At 33.3% G+C, this 22,259-nt stretch overlaps 1 protein-coding gene across 1 annotated transcript in view; it reads left to right on the forward strand.

The window, feature by feature from the left end:
* The window catches only part of MS3_00004752 (uncharacterized protein), a 34,639-nt gene extending 12,742 nt beyond the window's left edge, over nt 1–21,897 (forward strand). The window contains exons 2-3 of the mRNA XM_051212715.1: nt 19,147–21,826; nt 21,871–21,897. The gene's annotated coding sequence lies outside the window, so the exon portion shown is untranslated. The remainder of the gene's footprint in view (nt 1–19,146; nt 21,827–21,870) is intronic.
* The last annotated feature ends 362 nt before the right edge of the window (nt 21,898–22,259 follow it).

Below are 22,259 nucleotides of genomic sequence, written 5' to 3' on the forward strand. Positions count from 1 at the left end.
GTATGGTTTGAATGAAATATTTAAAAAAAAGTTTATTTTCTATGGTATTATCAATTCACCAATTCATTTAGCATAGTTTCAGATGAATAATAAAGAATTGTATATTAGTCTGATTAGAACTTTTATTTACATTCAGAGTTAATTATTATCCTCTGAAATACTTGTAGCTCATTAAAACATATGATATTGGGATAGTGGAGGGATATTGATTGACAAATGATTGTTCATTTATACTGCACAATACAATTGTAGTGTCTTACTTAAATTGACATAAGTAGTATATAATACCAATTAGAAATGGAATGCCTAACAATAGAAAGTTGAGAAGATAGAATAGAAGAGAACGAAAACAGACAGTGATTGATATGGAAATGAACGGACAATGAAGTCTAAGACAATCGATGAACATTTTGCAAATGAAGTATTGAATGTATAGTATTTACATTAATTACCAATTAACTCTGTAGCTTCGTATTCAAACACATTTAGTTGTGCCCTGCTTGTTTTGATGAGCGTACTAAATGTAAATATAATCTATTGATGAAGAATAAATTACTGTCGAATGAGTCTAGAATATTTACTAAACAAGACAACAAGCTTAGGATCTTGGCTTAAAACAGTTAGAGTAAATATGATTATTACCAAGATTTTATGCAGTCAGAATTCCATTTTCATTTCAACAACTTTCAGACGATGAAATACTGAAATGAAAGAAGTACCTCATAGCTAGAACGTTGATGATATGAGACTCACAAGAAGTATGAACCTACTAACCTTTGACGAATATAACTTATAACATTCCCGTCTCGTGATAAGAGGGTTATGTAAGAGTACTTCAAAGTTATTCTTGAAAATGAAGATAACGGATTTACCTATGACTTCTTTTAAGATGAATTTCTTGAACTTCCGGTGGGAATCTATAACCTCTGGATGTATCTATGTTGCGATTGAAATAATAAGTTATTAATATTAAATAAGAATTAAAGATAGACCTGCTTTGACAATGTGAGGAGATAAGTAATAAATTAGCAAGTTGAGGAAATTAAATTTTTGATGACTTCTATTCTGGGTCGTCCGCGTATACTGTAGTACATGAACAAACCATGATAAAAAGTCTGAATATTTACACCTGTAGGCTTGAACTATCTGTCTTTATCAAGAAATGGTTAGAATTATAGTGTATAGTATACCTATTATCTAGTTGGCTGTTGGATATCTCGCAAGCTGACAAGAGCCAGTCGAACTTCTCAGATAAATGCGGGGACCGACGTGCCCATACTACTTCGCTTTTTATTATTAGTTCATGCATTGATGTAGACTAACTTCAAGGTGACTTTTTGGATTTGGAATATGAAAGTCCACCCCACTTTTGTACAGTTAGTATGTAGTAATGAAAATAATCTCAAGTCTTATCATTGCTTGTTTCCTTTAAAACCCTTTGTTTATAACCACTGAGAACCTGGTAACTTTAGTCGACATTATAATAATGTTACTGACTTCAATGTTTTTCATGGCTGCTTCTACCTGTTTTTAAACAGACACGGATGTGAAAATTGGCAAAAACGTTGCTTGACGACGACTGATACATGTTTTTATTGTTTAAATTTACTGACATTGTTAACAGGAAACTGTGAATTTATCCGACTCTAAGAAGTTAAAACCCTTCAGAAGCTGATGACCTATTAATCACTACAATGATTTACAAATCGATTTTACTAACATTTGATGATTAGTTAACTCATACTACGTATAATGGAAATAGAGGAAATACAAAGATAGTTTTCTTACAGAGTCATTGCAATACACGTAACTCTTCTTATAGTGAATGAACATCATATTGAAATAAAACAACTGGTTATACTGGACGGTTATCACACTGAACTGAGGATGATCTCACACTTTTATCTTGTTCTAACACATACCAGATACTCAGGTGTAACAAATGACAGCAAAATTGAGTGAAATCACACAATTTCTTACTCGGAAACTCATATCTTGTAAAAATGCTCCAAAAATGTGGGAACTCTTTAAAGAACTTACAGGTGACAGGCACATTAGAAGTGATAATCAGCTGAATGTTCCTGACTTAAATAAGTCTTTTGTATGTCATTCATCTGATGTAATGCTTCCTATATCCATATTTTTGAACAATGTTTGTGTTCCTAGTTCCACTGGAACTGATGTCCAAAAATATCTTCTGTCACTTATTCTAACGTTTAAGACCTGATGCAATCCGAAAATCTTTTTTTTAAAAAACGTGCTGACGTTCTGTGTTATCCATTCACGAGTATCTTTAATAAATCCATATCAACTAATGTCAAATCGCCAATGTGGAGGAAGATAAAGATAATCCCTACATGTATAAAAGTACATCCGGTGATGAGAATGTGAAGTTTAGACCCACAGCAATAACTTCACCTTCTCTCCCACTTCAACCTTCAATAAAAGAGCACAGTGATCCTTATAAGTTTGATTACAAATTCAAAAGAAGCACCTTAGATGCTATTGCTGTTCTGTATCACTATATAGTGTTCAGTTTGGAAAAGAGGTAAGATGTATATTCAATGCGCTTTTCTGGACTGTACTTCTGCTTTTGACTCTATCCCAGGACAACTTTTACTTAACAAGTTAATCAGCGTCAACACTGACAGCTGGATAACCAGCTGGCTATGTTCCTACCTCTTTGGAAGAGAACAGTACACTGTGTTTGGAGGAAAGTGTTCAACGTATCCACTGTACCATGAAGGTGAGCTACATTGAGTTGTTCTTTCACCTCTTATTTTCTCTTTTTTATCTGCATGATCTGCCATCTTCCAAAGAAAACACTTTTGGGAAATATGCGGACAATCTCACGATATGTATGCCGATTTCTACCGCTTTCACATCCCATTGAAAAGAATGAGTTTTTGTCTCGTATTGAATAGTGGTCTGTTGTTAATGGTTTCATACTTAGTCTGTTTAAATGCCAAGCTGTTCACTTTAGCCTGAGATATGAACAGCACTTGAACACCATGTTGGGATTCTATAATGCTTGTGCTGTCGGAAACTTTTTGATAACTCAGTGTTGAAGGTTAATCATCTTGTTGTTACCTTTTCCTCTGATCTCTCTTGATCTTCTCATGTTTTATTGTTAACGAAGAAAGTTTTCCGTTTGATTTAGTACTCGACATTTACTCTTACAATTTGTCAATTCTTGCATATTACCTATTATTCTTTACTGTTCTTCATTATTATTTCCTGAACTTTTGCGAAAAAAACTTTGCTTTATTACGGAGAGTGCTGAAGACAGCAAGGTGTGTGGTGAATCTTATGAGATCATCATTAGTATAGTTGTGGATAGACATCTAAAGTCTTGCAAACTCTTGGTAGATGTTATCTTATCAGATACTAAACATCCGCTTCATTTATATTTTTCTCCTTGTATATCTTTTGGTAGAACGAGATGTCAATACATTAAAATCCATGCACGCAAGCAAAAGTATAAAACGTCTATAATACCTTACCTAGTAAATATACTCTGTGACGAACAGATTGTTACAGTTGACCCAGTCAATAACCTGTATTCTTAACCATATCTCTAATTAATAATAATAGTACAGATTCCAACATTCTTTCTTTCTTTCCTTTTTTCTTTGTTTTTTGTTTTTTGTAAAGGGAACTTGTTGAAATACCTCGTGCTGAGAATTCCATATTGTACCAAATACACAATATTGAATAAAGCCATTCATGATAATAATAATAATAATAATACACCAGTTGAAATGTGTAGGTAGCAACATGTTTAAATTATATTCCTTTTTTGTTTATGTCTGATGAATAATTTCCGAATAAAAAGTGTATTTCATTTGAAAAGAAATGGACATAATGATGACGTAATAAACTCGTAGAGTAAAACATATGACGACAGTTTGTCCAAACTAATGATGTAAACAAGTGTATAATCATTGATAACAATACTACTTATTTTTTGATTGAGATCATGAACCGATTGATGTTAGATCACCATTGAAAACCTGGAAGCACTGGACGGCTGTTTCGTCCTATTGTGAAACTCCTTAGAAGTGCGCATCCACGATCCCACGCCGAAGGGATTTGAAACAAGGGTCTTCAGTCTTGCGCGCGAACGCTTAACCTACTGGATCATTGAGTCAGCATCCAATGGTGTTAATGTCTAACCTCGAACAATCCATGAAGTTGTGCGACCATCTTCCATTGTACTGAGGTAATGAATTAAAATAGTTTCTGTCAATTTTATCCAGTATATTTACTTGGTGTTGTTTTACTTGTATCTTCTTATTGTTGCTTTTAGGACTGTAATTGATCAGTCTCTTATTGGTATATGTGCATTCTGTGTGAACTGACTTGATATTGCCTGAAGTCACATGGTTTATAAGCTTTACTTCCAGAGTGAACATCAACTCTTAGATTTAGATACACCCAGCTAAAAAGTTCCAAATAGGACAAAACACGCATCCTGGATTCCACTGTTAGCCACTATTCATCTTTGCTTATCCAGTATAGTTGAATGTAAATAAATTTATATGCTATACCACATAACTAAGGGGAAACACACGTTTATAATTCATCAAAAAGAAATTTCGTCATAATTCCAGATGTAAACAATATGGATCTAGATTTCATCAATTAGTGTATAGTTACCGATAATATCTTGACTAATGAAATAACAGTGAAGTAAATCATCAGTAAAGAATCTTTTTCACAAATTTCATTCTTTCATCACTTAAAACTTATTTATGCATAGTGATTTCTAAATGGAATTCTCACTTCAAGAAACATGATCCTGTCAGTTAAACCATCTGTATCATATAGCGCATAGAGCTACTGTGTCCTACCTAGGTGTCCTGTACAGAAAGAAACATTGGGAAATCAAATTCTATACACGACAAATGTATTGGATGCCAGCTTATCTTTTGACTAATTAAATTAAATACTGTCATCGATGGCATACAAAATATCAGTTTACATCGTAATCAATGCCTTGAGTAATAGTTTACTCTTGAGTCGATGAATAAAAGTCGCTGTCAGCATATACTCTATCTAAAAGGGTGTTTTTACAACAATAAACTGTACAGTTTGTATATGGACTATTGATTGTATCTCACAAAAGTATGACATCTATCATTTCAAAGATCACGCAGAGTTGTTTATCTAAACCACTTTTTTTGAAGTATTTGTGTTTATATTAGTGTTGGATGATGTCATACTTGTATACGTGTTGATAGGATCTTGTGATGGTGGAGAAGATTTGTAGCTCAGGTGAATGATTTTGGTGGAGTTTTGTTCTCTGAGCTGGATGGTTTTGGTCGACCAAACCAATAGGATCTTGTTGATATTATACATAAGATGCTTTGAAAGACAACTAGATGTTTGCAACATATTCAACTGTTATAGTGTATTTCATAAGAATAACACTGTACTCCGATTATCAATGCTGCATAGATCATATGCTTCATCTACATAATACCTCGGTTATAAGTGCTTTTACTGATAAATATAAACTTTATTGGTTCGCATACATTTTGTTCCATTCCACGTTATTGTTCCTTGTTGCTCGGATTATTATTTAATTCTTTATCATGATTTAATTCATGTCTTTACATAGTTCTTTTGCAGAATATGTAAATTGTACATTACATTCATCATTTGCATAACTTTCTATAATGTTTCTTCTACTTCTGTTGTTATTTCCATTGCTCTTTGTTTTCTTTTCTATTCTCTTCATTTAAGTCTTTTACTGATAGACATTTCACTATCTATTCTTGCAACATACTACCTATATCTATCCACATAAGTAGTGCATATCAGAGTATCTAGCAAACAAACATAAAGATCAAATGAATTGTTCTTATGAAATATAATCTTTCTTCTTATCCGTCTATATATATATGTACATGAACAAAGATTCTGCGTAGTTACCTCGTGGCCAAAAGATTCTTTTATTCATTGACAATTTTATTGCACTTCTGCCCTTTTTTTCTATTTAAATATGAATTGAATTTTGCAAGGAACTGACTCGATAGAAAAATACTTCCTATCCTGACTATGAAATATGATAAAGTCTATTTTAATACACAACTGAATGGTATCATTAGTATTTGTTTTTGATTGAGATCATGAACCCATTGATGTTAGACCACCATTAAAGACTTGAAAGCACTGGACGGCCGTTTTGTCCCATTGCGGGACTCCTCAGCAGTACTCATCCACGATCCCGCTCGTGGAATTCGAACTCAGGGCCTTCGGTTTCGCGCGCGAACGCTTAACCTACTGGACCACTGAGCCGGCATCCAATGGTGTTAATGTCTAACCTCAACCAATCCACGAGATTGCGCGACCATCTTCCATTTTACTGAGGTAGACAACTGTTTCTACCCGACATGGATTAGCTCCTCTGATTACTGCCTTTTCATCAGAACTCCTAGAATTTTCTCGTGAAGCTAGTGGCTAGTGAGTACATGGAAATTATCAGTTTAGATGTTGTGGAGATTATTAAGTTTTTGATTGAGATCATGAATCGAATAATGTTAGACCACCAGTAGGTTAAGCGTTCGCGCGCGAGACTGAGGAACCTGGGTTCGAATTCCACGAGCGGGATCGTGGATGCGCATTGCTGAAGAGTCCCACAATAGGACGAAACAGCCGTCCAGTGCTTCCAGGTTTTCAATGGTGATCTAACATCAATCGGTTCATGATCTCAATCAAAAAATCAACAATCTCCACAACCCCTAAACTGATAATTAGTATTTGTGATATGATTCTGTAGTTTTAAAAGATTTTCTCACTTATTATACCTTTTTTTGCACTTGAAAAATGTTCAATTAATCTTCTCGGAGTTCATAGAATCTTCCATTGAAAGAATATAATCTTTAATGTGGTCCACTAAGACTTAGTGAAGCAATAGATATACATGGAAAGTCATGAATCATTGAGTCGTTCAACAAAATGAAGGTATCGAAAAGAATCATCATCAGCATCATCAAAATGTTCCAACTATTGAATGAAACAGAAGTGTTGTATTGAAGAATCGGAATCATTGAGTTTTCAATTTAATGAATGATTGATTTTACAGGTTACCGTTTCCTATCAACCAATAGATTATCGATCTCCAAACTGAGTACACTGCACACATACACATTACAACATACTATATTGACTCGAGAATAAAATTAATAGATGTTCAAGAGAATAATGTAAGTATGGAAAACGGATCAATCTGTGAAGTGTTTGTGATAATCATGTAAATATCTGTCATCGAATAACACAATAGTTTTGATCGCTACTAGATTACATCTGACATCAATGGTCATTGAAAAGTAATACTTCATAGTTTCATTACAAATTGGTGTCAGATAAAAGGGGTATGAGATTTTATTGTGTATTAGTAATTCAGGATCTCGTTATTTTATTATTGAACATCAATTCAGTAATAACAGTAATTCATATGCTTCACAAGTGGTCGTATACAAATTAGTAGATAATCATGTGTCGGAACAATTCTTCTAATTGATATAAATTGAATACAATATGAATTTTAATATTTAAACTCATAAGTCAATCTAAGATAGATCACTATTGAAAACCTGAAAGCATTGAATGGCCATTTCATCCTAGTATGGGACTTCTCAACCGTGTGCATTCACGATCCCACATACTGGACTAGAATTCATGACCTTCGGTCTCGTATGCGAACGCTTAACCTCTAAACCATTGAGCCGGCATCTAACGGTTTTAATATGTAATTTCAATCGATCCATAATCTTGAACAACCTTAGCTTAGAGTGACTCATAAATTGAACTTTTAAAATCACTACCAACTCCACAAATCCTCATTCGGTTAATCATATGAATTAATTGAACTGCTTGTTCTATTGTTTTACATCATTGTCCCAAAATAATTACAATTAGAATTTTAAAACTCCTCCTAGAGCCTCTCTGATGTTACTGCTGGTCACAAGCCCAGATAAAGAAGAAGGGTTGGGTATAGGTTTAGCGACCCCATCCTGTAGAGATCTAACACACTAAAAAAACGCTAACCAACTGGTTTACATTCATTCCACTACATCTTAATCAAATGTATATTCAGTCATTGTATAATATTTGGTCGTTCAATGAACAAATGTTTATAGGTAATCTAATTGTCTGAAGATAGTTAATTCTGTGATTCATATTAAGTTTTTTTCCTCAAGAATCAGTATGTTGTGTGTGTATTTTTTGTTGTTGATAGTTCTAATTAGTATCTATCCACAATGATATGTTACCTCCCTCTTTCCCCCCCCCAAATGTCAGTCAGTCATGTGCATAGTGATATTTTTCAAAGATTTCCTATGTACTATAATTTATAAAGAATATTGACAGATGAAATCAGATTAAAAGCATGGGACTATATCATAAAATTGATGGAAAATGAAGTAGCATCAGAGTGTTCATATTGAAGTGTTCTTAATCATCGTTACCTTAAGATTGGTGGCTGGTGTTAGTCGACAGAAAACCTTGGACCTAGGTTTTGTGCTACTTGGCACTAATCAGCAAGCTGTACCTGTAATCTTGAGGGAAATGATGCTCCCTGATGGATTAGATCCCGTGTCATCCAGCTTCACAGTCGATAGAATTCGATATGCACTACGAAGGACCTGAAATACACGACATTAATCACCACCCAGTGATCAGTCAATAGGTAAACTTGTTAGCTTCCTTACTCTAAAATGTTAACATAATTGAAGCATTTTGATTCTTTCAAATAATTAACCCAAAAGTAAATCACACTAAAATCCAAAAAAAAAACTAGAAGGAATATTCCATAACATACGTAGGGTAAGTTAAGTATTTTTTGTAACTGTAATGTGGAAATGATCGATGGTTTTCCTAAAATATAAGTTGACTATATTAGAATAAGCATAAAACAGAACTGAGAAGAACCAATATGAACCAACAACCTATAGAGTCAATCAAGTGCTGACTGTCAAGAATTCAGATATAACGGATGGTTTAAAAAAAAAAATATTTTTCTCTCTCTCTATCTCGCTAGAGTATACTTGCGATCGTACGCCAATACGATAATAAGACTAGTCAAGTTATATCAGATCCAGCATTCATGACGCACAATAGAGAACCAGAGTATAGACTAGATAATCATTTTATTCAATACACTTACAAACAGTCATACTCAGTGAGTTCGGAGTAGAAATCAATAATAAGAAGCGAAATCAGATATTTAATAGTGAGTAGGCTGTGGCTGTTTGTCCACGTTGAACGACCAATTATATTTTACTTTCATTACGATATACTAAATTCCTATGCTAAGATAGTTAACCAATGCTTCCTGAGATGTATTGGATCATAATGACAAATATCCTGAAGTGAAGTATCTGAATCGTGGTAGCAGATAACATTAGCAACTACTCTCCTGAACAATGTACCATTTACAAAACTTTGACCATTAATAAGACAACCCTAAATCACCAGATATATTATGTTTTATCTTTTGTTATTCAATCAGTTTAACTTCACCTATGATATTGTAGACTGTACGTTTTGATAAACTATGATACCATTCAGTATTGATTACAGCAGATTCTTCATTACACTGTCTCTATAATAAGAGCCAGCAGATTCGTGTATTCAATCCTCTAAGTTTAGAGAACCAACGAACTCTCAATTTACTGTAGAACCTAAGTAATTCTTACTTCATAACTAAACAGTTTGTGCCTAATAAAGTTTTATAATCATGTTGTAGGCTATAAACTGCGTTAAAAGCAGTTGTAATAATACGAAATTTATATGTTGGGTGATTGACCAGTCTGAACCGAAGGTTAGATGGTAGTTCGCACTTGTCAGCGATAAATACCTTTAATCTTAAGGGAAGCGGGGCTGACTGGCGGACTCGATCGCGTGTTACACAGTTTCACAAGTAAAACAACATGAAATCAATCACTATTATGGGACTAGTCGGTTGTGTTTATTCACATGACAAGTAAATGTCATAGTTCTAGCCACGGTTGTTATTATTATGAAATCGGATAATAGTTTGTATCTCATTAATGATTCAATTCTGTAGTAGATTCACAAAGTCATAAGGACATCTCTTTCTTAATAAGAAGATCAACCATAGACGGGTAAGAGAATCTCATTTCAACCCTGATTTTCACTTGTTAATAATAATAATAATAATTTGTTGAATGAATAGTATTGGATCTAAGTCCAGATTATGAAATATTTGTCTTTCTACTTTGCATACTGGACATTACTTTTTATGATCTACCATACTTAGTAGATACTAAACAATGACCTGATGTAAGTATAACTTTTGGAAGTACTTATCACATACCAGTCAACTTACCTTCGTTTCTTAGTGAATTTACATACATCAAAAGATGTGGTAATTTACTTAAATAAGTTACGATAGTATCAAGCCTTACTTTATAAATTTGCTTGGTAAGACGACCATAACGATAACAATATTCAAAGACCTCAACGAGCTGAGTATTTCCATTGGTCACATAGACAGTGTCAGTGATTCATCACACAATTAATTCATTCAAACAAATTTTCATCATCATTGTTTAACATCTTGAAACTTTAATAGTTAAGATCATGAGTCATTTAAAGCTAGACCACCATGGAAAATCTGAAAGCACCGAACGGCCGTTTCATCCTACTGTGCGATTTCTCACCTGTTCACATCCACGATCGCACCCCGAGAGATTCGAACTCGGGACTTTCAAACTTCTAAATGTGTCTCAAATTTCATTATTTTTGTATAACTGATTCACTTGATTAAATGCTAAATCATACATTTCTAGAGTTTAAATAGTCACTGATAATTACAGTATCCACATTTGATTGAAGTCAGAAATATGAACCAATGGTTTTCAGCTGAATATTATCCGATTAAAGTTCTGCATGTTCCCTTATTTGATACATCAAAATAAATTGATTTACATGTAAGTGAGGAACAGTAATGAATATCGAATTAAAAAAGTGACACTGTTGCTCAATCATTACTGTTTTTTCAACACTGAGGTCTTCTAGATTCCCCATAGACAAGCATTAAAGATCCATTAGTTGTGAAGTTCTGAACGTTATCCTTGCAAACCAAGAGGCTCGTTAAAACTATACTCAATATTGATAATGGCGTTTAGAATTAGATTTCATGATGTGAAGATCATATTTGTTGAATAAGTTATTGTAGTGAACGATAACATAATTGAGGAAAACCAAATGAATCTGATTATAAAATTACAGAGTTATTTAGTAAAATATGATTACTATACGTTCTATAGTTCATTTCGAAAATGTCAATCGATTGCCTCAGACTTTATTGTTCTTTCATTTCCATACCAATGACTTTCTGTCTTTATCCTCTTCTATTCGATCTTCTCAATCTTCTGCTACCAGTTATTCCACATTCGTTTGATGTTACATACTACTTATATCTGTCGACATAAGTAGTACACAACACATTATATAGGCTATAGAGGTCTCGAGTTATGGATTATGTCATAGACTTACTTCAGCTAATCGGTTACCAAGAAACCATAGAGTATTGGAACTTGATTTGTGGAGTAATAGTTTCTAAGGAATATAAGAAAAATAATCTTAGTTTTTTGTTTGTTCTTTCTTTCAAAGAAAGTAATAAGCATGTTAAATCGATTAGTTTTTCTTTTCTTGTTTCTCATGTGTTTGATCATTTTATATCTTGTTAAGATTAGAATTTTTTAATGTTCAAGGTGACAGTTTCTTTTTTTTTCTTTCTTGACAAAAAATGTTTTATGTCCATAAGGATTGTCTCACCTTGGATACTTTTGTAGAATGTGTGGTCCTTTAAGTATCAAAAGATGGGTATAGATTTTAGCACTGAATGTTGAAGAGAACTGGCACTTAAAGATCTCTGTCGATGAAATCGCTGAACTAATTTGAGTTGACTATTATTAAAACACTAGTAACAGATTATAAGATTATAAAATTATCAGTTACACTGAAGATGCCACAGGTATTTGGAGTTTAACAACGGTTTGATCAGTAACACCTTCTAATATAAATCGCACCCATCAAGTGAAATCAAAAGACAGAAGCGAGAAGGTTTGAAGGTATATTTGATAGGCTATCAATATATCAAGAATCGTCTGATCTAATCTGGCTAGCGACTGCAGGCGATGTTGAGCACGGCGTTCCCCCTCGTGATCTGGTGCGGATGCATGACCAAGTGGCTTCAGCCAGGTGACTTCATTAAAACTAATGTGGTCAGCATCCAATGTCGAAAACTTAGAGCTATTTATTTTGGAGATTTATTTACCGCTACAGCAAATAAAAAAGGGGATTCGTCTTAAATCTTAAAATTAAAGAATCATGATAATGATTAATCAGGTCTTTCTTCATTAAAATCATGGTTTGATCAATGGTAGAAAATCACTGAAAACCTGGAATCATTGGATTGCCGTTTCATCCCTGTATAGGACACATCAGCTCACTGTTGACTAGCTTCAACGGAAAATCTTTAGACTTCTAGTGAATGGTCGTGACCAGTAGAGTTCAGTGGTGTGAAGTGTCAGACAGTTACCCACTGAATACAAAGAAAGACAATTGTGCATTTCTAATTGGATGGAACTCTTCGGCTTTTCTAGGTCTTTCGTTTTCTTATTTGTAGCCTTCAAAAATATTCTTTATAATGTTTTAAGAACACGCATATTCGTGGAGTTGTGTGTGTTAGTCAAATTCCCAACAGTATTTTATTAATTATTTCATAATTTGCAAGCAACATCTTTGACAGACGGGAAAAACAACTTTGTAAAAGTAATATGCCTCAGAAGTCAACAACGAAATGTTTATATCGGAAATATTCGTAATATGTGTGTTCAAATAACTACTATTAAGCAACTAGAGTTTTAGAAGTCTGTTAAGAACAAAAAAAAACCGCTAAAAATAATCCTAGAAGTACTGGACGGCCATTTCATCCTCAGGAGTGCTTCCAGTTTTTCCATGATGGTCAAGCTTTAATTAGCTTATGAATCAACTATTTTCATTTTCATGAAGAATGATTTCGTTTAGAATTCCTCAAACTTTCTATAAAATGTTATCTTATGTATATTCTACTTGTTCTCTTATATCTAATCCAATTGAATATATTGTATATTATCAAGTTTTCATTTAACTTGAATAAAGTGTTTATCACGTATCACTATTAAAACATCATTCCGAAAGTGTATCTGAAAACTTAGCAAATTCTAGTTATCTTACAATAAACACTTTCATTCAGACGGCGTTTTGTTGAACCAACGTCAGTAGTATATAACTTATGCTTCATTGTTAGTATGTATGTAACGTATTGTATAGAAATTATTTATATTCACTTACATGTAACTTGTATCTACTTTGTTTTTGATAAGAAATGATCCATCTAGATATGAGATTATCTAATCCATCCTAACTTGCATCAAATCAACATACTGAAATGTTAGTTAATTCATCTGATATTAGACTTTTCATTATAAAGGTCATAGATGTCTTATCATTACAAGAGTTATCATATTATGTTTTTCAATAAGAATAATCCATGTTTTTTGTTGTTTATTGAAAGTATGTTGATTTTTAAATGATCTGATATCTGACTTCAGAAATATGGTATGAATGATTGTTGTCAAAATAGACATCCCCAATATCGTTGTAGATAAATCATCGACTTAAATCGCGTTGGTGCATCATGGAATTAAAATAAATCAAATACGAGAATTGACGTTCGAATACGTATATTTTGTACATTTATTGATTGGAACAGAAAATCAAAGAATCGCAGCGAATGAAACGAAGAAAAGAGAGTGAAGTGAAATGAAAGGATGTGCTGTGGATAAGACGTATTAGTCAACTCGATTTGACCGAGCGTCAATCAGTATTTATAGCTAGATAAAAATAAGCTACATATGTGTGGTGAATAGGATATAAAGTGTACACTGATATACACTCATATAAAACCAATCAGATTTGATAAGCGAATAATTAACAAGGTCAAAATATGACTCAAGAAGAATGAATAAATTGACTTGTTCAGAAGCTAGAATAAGTTATGTGGGTTTAACATAGTAACCGACACTACAGATCAACCATAGTCAAGAGAACAGAAAACTAAAAAAAGGATTATGTCACGTAAAGTACATTACATCGCCCCAAAAATTGCAATGCCATCAAGTTGAATAAGGAATGTCAGTGAAATATTAAAATGTTTATCCTACTTTGAGTCGAAACAAGTACTTGAAATATCGATCGTCATAAATAGTCTTTATATTGGCTAAATGCAATACAAATAGTCTATTGTGATTCAACTTATAGTAAGATTATAACAGATACAATGACTACTAATCTAAAATAAGCTAAAACATGCATCTTTTTTGTAGTCTCAACACTTGCAATTATTTTGTAAAGTGAATAAATTATCATGAAAATTCAATTGTGAATCTTCATTACTACTGAAACTTATATCAATGTTTAATGTAAGAAAGATTTTGACTATTGTATAGTATAACTTCTAAGTAGGATAAAAATTACTGATAATCTAATAGAGTGAGGCAATATGTCGTAATCTATTTGAATTTAATTAACATAGAATATCATTATCAATGGAAAAAAAGTGACAAAGTAAAGAGTTTCATTTGCTTACATTCAAATGTATAAAACTATGAAAAATGATTTATTTGTTCATAAACAATATGAGTATTCAGTTGATATTTTTTATTTGAATCTTCCCATTGATGTTTAGGACTGAGATTGATTAGTCTTTTATTAGCATACGTTACTAAGTTCGATTCCTGGAGAGAACATCAACTAAGGGATGCAAGTACATCCAACTGACGAGTTTCAAATAATATAAAATGCGCGTCTTAGATTCCACTGCTAGTCACTAGCTATCATTGCTTACAATATGACTATGTTAATGCAACACTTTGGTTTCTTTTCATACATCTCATCGAAAATAAATCAAAACTGAACTTTTTACAATTAATTATCCTTCTAAGACTTGACTTCAAGTTGATGTTTTGTTTTGTTGTTGATGTAAGTAAGATCTTTCTTAACTGTATTTGAATCAGTTTAAAACGTTGATTTAATTTTATTATTACAATTACAAGAGAGAAAGATTACATCGAACCTACTATTCAGATGGTATTTTATCACTTAAACAAAAACAAAACCAATACAATCTCTACAACCCCTAAACTGATAAGCGCCATGTGCTCATTAGTCACTAGCTTCACGAGAAAATTTTCGGAGTTCTGGTGAGAAGCCGTGATCAGTGGAGCTAATCCATGTCGGGTAGAAACAGATGTCTGCCTTAATACAATGGAAGATGGTAGCACAACTTCGTGGACTGGTTGAGGTTAGACATTAACACCATTAGATGCCGGCTCAGTGGTCCAATAGGTTAGGCATTCGCGCACGAGATTAAAGGCCCTGTGTTCAAATCACGTGAGTGGGATCGTGGGTGCGCACTTCTGAGGAGTCCCGCAATGGGACGAAACGGCCGTCCAGTGCTTCCAGGTTTTCAACGGTGGTCTAACATCAATCGGTTCATGATCTAAATAAAAAACTAAACTACTGATTATTGGTTAGTAGACAATGAAAATCATAAAATAATGAAGTACATTTAAGTATCATGAAGTTATCATTCAGTACATTTACACTTTACTGTTATAATTTCATTTACATGTACATTCTGAATAAGTAACATGCTGGATTATCAAGTTTATACCATGGTACTAGTTAAGCATCATATGAGACGTTTGTTTTTATCTCACCCCCTTCATTCTGATAATTCAATTATGCTCATTTATCTATTTTTAGAAATCTAACTAAACACATTAAAATGTTTATTTACTCGTTTCCTCTTTAATCATCAATATCTTTGTTGTCAAGTGAGAGGAAACCTTATCGAATAATAACTATGGAAACATCGGTAATGATTTTGCCAATGAATGTCAGAATACTGGATTTCGATCATTCTATTGCTAACTGATAGGATTCCATGTGAAGGAGAACTATGAAAAGTATTCTCAAATATAATTTCATCATACAATTTAATGAAAAGATGACAATAACAATACAGATCATATGATTGATATATCACTAGAGTTTTCTAATTTCTATTGGGATTTGCCTGAGATTAGCTAATAATATAAAAAGAACCATTAGTTTGAAGGGCTTTTTTTATTTAAAGGTATTTCTTTAAGATATTACTGAAGAGACAATAACACGATTTGTCTTGAGTGTATGTTTAGTTATCTCTAGCTGTTAAACACTGTAGAACCTTTTTATTACAAGTTCTTAGGATCATGATAAGAAATTCTAGGATGTACAATACTCTTTAATATCCTAGTAAATATCTGCTTGATCATTAAATACAGACTGGTGAGTCTGTTTGAAAGCATGTACTGTGATCTGTGTTACTTATATCGACATAAGTAGTATATAACGAGAGTCAGGAATAGAATGTTTGGCAGCAAAAGATTGAGAAGATCAAGAAGGAAAGAACAGGAACAGAAAGCAGTCGGTATAGAATTGCAGGAACAATGAACTCTATTTCACCAAGTAATATAATCGGTTACCCTCACCTATGCCCTCCTTCACGACAGTACAAGTAACTTGTCAATTTTAGATTGTTTCCACAGAATTTCATTTAAAGTTACATACTTACGATAATTTGTAATGATGGATTTATTCTGTCGTAAATTCACCTAAGATATTCATCATTGTTATATCTAGAGCTTAGTTTCTTATTATACCGCATACAACTAGAGTAATGGAAAGTCACAACCCTCCAAGTCGCAAATGAGAAAACAGAAGACAAGTGAAAGGGATTCTATGGAAAACAGTGTCATTTATGCTGTAGTACTGTCAGGTATTAATAGATTTTAATAGAAACGAAATCATCCTTGTAGTCCTCCAAACTACATACATGGGGCATTTGTCCAATAGGGAAGCTACATGTAAAGATTCTGGAATATTCTTCCAAAAGATGATTGAACGGAATATCTTCAGCTCTTTTTGAGCTTCTAAGAGCTTCCTTGAGTTCACCTACGGACCGTCCTTACAATCATTAATGAAGTTTAACTGTTAAAACTAATTTTCGTCAAGTAAAGGCATTTGATAGCGTGGACAGAACAACACTATGGAAGCTTCTTCGACACTACGGCGTGCCTCAGAAGATAGTCAATATCATACAGAACTCATATGATGGATTACACTGCAAAATTGTGCATGGAGGACAGTTGACAAAGTCGTTCGGAGTGAAGACCGGTGTTAGGCAAGGTTGCTTACTCTCACCCTTTCTCTTTCTCCTGGTGATCGACTGGATCATGAAGATGTCAACGTCTGAAGGGAAGCGCGGGATACAATGGACATCTAAGATGCAGTTGGATGATCTAGACTTCGCAGACGATCTGGCCCTTCTATCCCAAACGCAACAACAGATGCAGGAGAAGACAAACAGTGTGGCAGCAGCCTCAGCAGCAATAGGTTTCAACATACACAAAGGGAAAAGCAGGATTCTCCGATACAACACAGAATGCACCAATCCAATCACAATTGACGGAGAAGATTTGGAAGATGTAAAAACCTTTACATATTTGGGCAGCATCATTGATGAACAGGGTGGATCTGATGCAGATGTGAAGGCGCGGATCGGCAAAGCAAAAGCAGCATATTTACAACTGAGGAACATCTGGAACTCAAAACAACTGTCAACCAACACCAAGGTCAGGATTTTCAATACAAATGTCAAGACAGTTCTACTGTATGGGGCAGAAACCTGGAGAACTACAAAAGCCATCATCCAGAAAATACAGGTGTTTATTAACAATTGTCTAAGCAAAATATCACAAATACACCATCAACAAACTATCGTTTATTATACAGTTGCCATGTAACTGTTAATAGATTTGATTAAGCTCGGATTTAGTCAAAATGAAACTTACTTTTTCAGTAGTATTTGTAAAAAGAAAAAGTTACACGAAATTTTCGCAGACGTTAATCAGAGATATTGGCTCTTCACATATCAATCCTAATGTTTTTTGTCATCTAAGGAGTTATTATGTGAAAGTGATACTTACGATCATTGTATATTGTATTTATCATATTTAAGTGATCCATTCACATATCATATATATGTATCTATGGGTTGACAGAGCTCCGAAAATTCAATATAAATTGTTGAATAAATTCATATGGTATTGTTTACTGCATTTAATCAGTCTCTTTTATTGGCATATATGCATACTGTGCGTATTTCCTTGTTTTGTCTTAATTCTCAAGCATTATAAGCATAGGTAGATAGTGGCTAGCAGTGAAATCTAGGATGCGCGTTTCGTCCTATTTGGACTCGGTATTTAAGTGAGGGACGCAATGGCGTTTGAAGCGAACAGTACTGGGTTGAAGTCTTAGAGCGATTATCAACTCTGTGATGTATGTGCATCTGGCTGGCGAATCTCAAATAGGACGAAACGCGCGTCTTGGATTCCACTGCTAGCCACTATCCATCTTTCCTTATAAGTTGCTGACTGTTTATAAGTTTACACTGGAAGTCTGAAACAATTAACGAAAACTACTAAACAGATCACAAAACAGTAAAGGATTGTGGAAAATGGTTAAGTTTTGATTAAGATCATCAACCGATCAATGTTAGACCACCATATTAGGATGAAAGAGACGTTTAGTGTTTCTAGGTTTTCAGTGATGGTCTACCCATTATTCGCTTCATTATGATCTCAATTGGGATTACAATTCAATTCGTTGGATAATTGATTGCGTTACAAGTATCAAGTGCAATCACTATTAGTTTTCTTCATTTATACAACAAACTGATTAAAAACACTAATCATTTCGTAAGCAATGATGGATAGTGGCTAGCAGTGGAATCCAGAACGCGCGTTTCGTCCTATTTGGGACTCGAACCCAGTACCATTAGCTTCAAACGTCAAGCCAAACAATACCAAGTAATCATTTCGTTTATTTTGAAATAGTTTCATGAATCCATGTTTACTTATTCGCCAAAAAATTTTTTTTATTACATAATAGTCAATAAAATACTCTTAGTTACAGTGAATGAATTCGATAATAATGCCAATTTTCTTCTTTTTTTCATTCTAGACAATCAATGGAATGTGACCTTTTTTCAAAACAAGAAGAAAAGTCGAAGGAACAAGTTAGTTGCTACCCAGAGAGAGGCTTAGAAACAACAGTAACCATAAATATTTATGGTCTAACTATCATATGACCACCTCTGAATTAACTACTTTTATAAATCCAGTGTTCATCTTGTTGTGCTAATGAGGTATGGCAACTTGAACCGATGCATATATGGGCCTGGTCCTATGTTGTAGCTGACTGACTGAATCTAACTATTATTGTAAATTTTACGGACTAATTTGTCTTGATTTGAATCTATGGTTCATGTTTATGGAAGCAACTTCTACAAATTCAACAAATCTAAGGTGACATTTTTAAACTCTATATGCCATTAACCACCATAAGTATTTTAATATCTACTCTTATTTGTTTAGATAGTGCTTGTTTCAACTGAATCCTCAAATACTACAATTAATCCATTTTAATGAGTTAGAACATCAATGTATACAATCAAATCTTGTAACGTAACGACAGATGACTATCATTGAAACTATGAGCTGATCAATGTTAGACCATCATTGAAAAACTCGAGAATAATGATCGATCATTTAGTTTTTTAGTATAAGATTCTCGAGAAGTGCTCATCCATGATATCTTATGCAAGATACCGGCTGGATGGTTCAAAGGATGCAGGTTCGCATGCAAAACTGAAGATTTTGGGTTCGAAGCCCGTATATGGGGTTGTGAAAACGCTCTGCTGAGAACTTCATGCTGAGATCAAACCATCGTCTAGTGTTTCTAGGTTTTCAATGCTTTTCTAACATTGTTTGGTTCATGATTTCAATTGAATTCAATAACCTCTACAACTCCATGATGAAAAGATGATTAGTTTACAAATTTGTACACACAAGTGAAGTTGGAGGATCTGTCATACAGTGATCATGTGACATTGCAACTAATGGACATGTAGAATATGTGACTAGCTTGTATGAAGGAAATCTGTTAACAAAAAAATTTACCGGTCCGGTTAAACATTACATTATACTTCAGATTTAGATTAGTAAATATGCCAAATACAATATTATTAGAAGTGAAATGAAAAAAACCTTCATCTGAGCCACAAATTTTCTCCGTTATCATTCATTTCAATGATTTACAGTACCATCTTCAACCTGGAACTCTTGATGAAAAATTGTTTGTTATATACTACTACTATCTTATCATCGTAATTTAAACAAATGAAAATTACTTACTCAATACAACAGTCTACAATAATTCTACTCAGTAGTGTGATATCATTTTTCAAAGTTCATATATGGAAAGGCTCAAATATGTGAATATTTAATGTGACGCTTCAGCTAAAGCTTGCTGATATCACACTGATTTAGATGAACGTATGAATATGCTATGTACTTAAATCATCCATTTAACTCTGTATATTACCTAGGCTAACCCTGTTTGTGTGACGGCGCTAATAACAAGCCAAATACACATTATGTTAGAGGAATTCCATTCAAGCACTCGTTTATCCAGATAGAAATTCAGAATAAGAAGAGAGAGATCAAAGCAAAACGGAGCGGAGAAGGTGAGGGAGATAACTCGATCTGATTAAGTATGACTCGGTAGTTATAGTCAGACAAAATTAGTTACATTCACATAATGAATAGGTTAATCACTTAACACATATATGCTTATGTAAAAACAGTCAAGGTTAATCGGCGAATTACTACTCTGTATATTTGCATTAATTGGCTTGGGAAATATTTCTTTCACAACTTCAAACAAAAGATTCTACTTACTTTTGTCTTTTAGAAGAAATTGTGTAGGCAAAGTGATATGGTAATAAAATCACCACCTGATTAATAATATTATTCAATGAAGTTTGATCCGTGTCGGGTAATGACAAGCATCTACCTCAAATAATGGATGAATAGTTGCGCAAACATTTATGGATCGATGAAAGTTAAACGTTAACAACGTTGGATGCTGGTTCAGTGGTATAGAGGTTAAGTGTTCACGTGAGATCGAAAGTCTTGGCTTTAAATCCTGCATGTGAGATCATGGATACACACTTCTGGCGAGTCCCATATCAAGACGAAACTGTTATCTAGTGTTCTCCATTCTGATCATCATTCAACAATTCATTATCATGTTTTAATCTATGATTTTCACTTTTTTCCCCATTAATATTGACTTATCTACTAGTAGAACACATGTCACAATCAATTTAACCAATTCAAATTCAATAATGAATGTCATTTCTTCTTTTATTTTGATCATTTCTATGTTCATTTTTGACAGGGATACACATAGTTTATCAAATGATTTCAATAGATCAGCTACTATCTTTAAAAAAACTGTTGCTTTGAATGATTCAATATTTAGATGGTTTAAAAGAATCATTGTTGATTATTCCTTTTAATGAAACAATCTCAATGATTATTGTTTCTTTTGTTTTCTTCTTCTTTTGCTTCTTCTTCTTCTTCTTCTTCTTTCTTATCTGCCCTTGAATAGATAACGTTCATTATACATTTTGTTTTTAATCATAAAGGTCATGTATGATTAATTTCTGAGGTAAATTCATTAAATAAGTAAATATGATCAGATAAATTAAATAATTGGATGTTGTTTGTACAAAGATTCTTATCAATGTTCCCATGATATACATATGAATAGATTCAGAGGTGGATAGATTGACTGTGTTGATAGATAGATAGATAGATAGATAGATAGATAGATAGATAGATAGATAGATAGATAGATAGATAGATAGATAGATAGATAGATAGATAGATAGATAGATAGATAGATAGATAGATAGATAGATAATTTTATGATTTAGTTTGTATAATTGAATTCATATACATGAAGTTTGTACTGATGATGTCGTTTAGAAGAATGATGAAAGCTTTAAGATCAAGCCATCCAGCTCAGAGAACAAATCTCCATCACAAAAATTCAATTTATTTACATTCTTCAAAGTTTATAAACTAATATCAGTAGTAGATTACGTGATGAGCTAAAAAAAAACAAGTTGTTTCAACAATAAATAACTTCAAACTGGATCATACAGAGTCAGAGTCGTTTTAAACGTTTCTTAGTTTGTAATTGGTATCTGTGTTGTCAAAGCTTCT

This window comes from Schistosoma haematobium, chromosome 3 (genome assembly GCF_000699445.3).
Source record: "Schistosoma haematobium chromosome 3, whole genome shotgun sequence".
NCBI classification, from domain to species: Eukaryota; Metazoa; Platyhelminthes; class Trematoda; order Strigeidida; family Schistosomatidae; genus Schistosoma; species Schistosoma haematobium.